Here is a 1,633-nt window from a genome sequence, read left to right on the forward strand (position 1 = left end):
AGAGCCTATGATTCTAATGCACGTTTATGTAATAAACTTAATTAATGCATATCCCCCATCATATTCAGCCTGTTATACTTGTACTGCCAATTAATCCACTGTAGCTTAATTTTAGGCTCTTAAAAGTTCTTAAAGTGGCACGGAAAGTACCAAATTCTGCCCAAGAAAAATCATAGGGAAACTACGAACTACTGACCAGGGAAATAGTGACATGAATTTTAAAACAGTGGGATCGTTCTAAAACATATTTTAAGATGACTCACACTTTATTAAATGCATATGTAGTAACTCTACTGTGAAATGCTGGTTGTCTCTTGTCAGTAAGTATTAATTGGATCTTATGGGTTTCAGCTTACTTCAATCACTATAACGGACTGGAGTGGCTTACACTAAACTGTCTTTATACAGAGAGTGGTCTAAGAAAGAAGGTTAGACTGATAAACTGGTAAACTTTCAGATTAATTTGGACTAAATCAAGAGAAATTATCTTTCCCCCATTAGTTACTCGGAGTCTAACTCCTTAAACTACCTGTTCTGTAGTACTGTTTTTCAAATAGGTGTTTGCAGGGCTAAGTGGCTAAATGGTGAAACTAACTTATTAAACCTTCAGCAAACTACAAAAATGAAAAAGAAACAACAATGAGCAAAAGGTATGCTAGTAGGCTTACTCAATTCATTCTGTAATTATAACTGAACCTTTGCACATCTTCAGAATGGCAAACAGCACTCCGTTGCTGAGTCTTTAAGCACTTAGTCATATTTCAAAGCAGGCAGTTTCTGGGACTAGTCTGGCCAACAACCCGTTTCCCAGAGCCTCGGAAACAAGAATGCGGGTGGGTGGTGAGGACCACGGGTCCCTGGCCATCTGCGCTCCCCAGGGGCACAGCTCACCTGGCTCCTCATATGAGGCTCAGTGTCAACTGTTCTTGACCAGGCGCTCTTAGGCCGTGGGGACTGAGGAGTGAGCGCTGGGTTGCCGGTCCCACCAGGCGCTGCGCTCCACCTCGCACTCCCGGCGTGGGGCCCAGGTGGGCGACACCCGTGCGCTCCGGGACGCACAATCTCCGCGCGGGAACCCGCGGCCACACGGGGCCGAGGAGGAGCCGTGGTGGGCTCGAGGGCCAGGAGCCCCGGTAACCCAGCGCGGAGAGGAGAAAGAAGCCGCGCTCACAAGGGGGCTTGCACCCGGCTGAGCGCGGGAGCGGGTACCTGGTGGGGCCCGACCGCCCGGTGTCGCCGGCGCTGCCACAACCGAGTTGCGGAAGCTGACCCCTGAGGGTCTGTGGCCGCGGCGCACAGACCCGGGGGAAGGGCAGCCTCCAAGGACAGCGAACACTGGGAGGGCGCGACCAGCGAGGAGGGTCAGAGGGTGGCGCGGCGTAGAGCACAGGCAGCCGCCACCGAGCCAGCAAAGTTGCTCCCAGCGGCGCTGGGCTCCAACTTTCGCTTCCCGATTTAGCCGGGAAGCGCAAGGCTGCAAATAGCCCGGCGCGAGGGGGGAGCCGGCCGCAGCTGCGCTTCGCGCTCCTTACCTTGTTTTCCCCCGGAACGGTGCCTGGGCGGCGCGGGCCCAAGTTTGTGGCAGCAGTGACGAGGCCGGGGTACACGGACGCGGCAGCTCGACGGGCGCCCG

At 53.5% G+C, this 1,633-nt stretch overlaps 1 protein-coding gene across 2 annotated transcripts in view; it reads right to left on the minus strand.

Annotated features, from left to right (window-relative positions):
• Window positions 1-1,251, minus strand: part of BVES (blood vessel epicardial substance) — a 37,053-nt gene extending 35,802 nt beyond the window's left edge. Inside the window, exon 1 of one of the 2 annotated variants that reach the window (XM_004372426.3) lies at window positions 1,172-1,251. The gene's annotated coding sequence lies outside the window, so the exon portion shown is untranslated. Of the gene's footprint in view, window positions 1-722; window positions 874-1,171 lie in introns of those variants that run through there. The other variant, XM_004372427.2, reaches the window with a different exon arrangement.
• Between the last annotated feature and the right edge of the window lie 382 nt (window positions 1,252-1,633).

This window comes from Trichechus manatus, unplaced genomic scaffold (genome assembly GCF_000243295.1).
Source record: "Trichechus manatus latirostris isolate Lorelei unplaced genomic scaffold, TriManLat1.0 scaffold00017, whole genome shotgun sequence".
Classification (NCBI taxonomy): domain Eukaryota; kingdom Metazoa; phylum Chordata; class Mammalia; order Sirenia; family Trichechidae; genus Trichechus; species Trichechus manatus.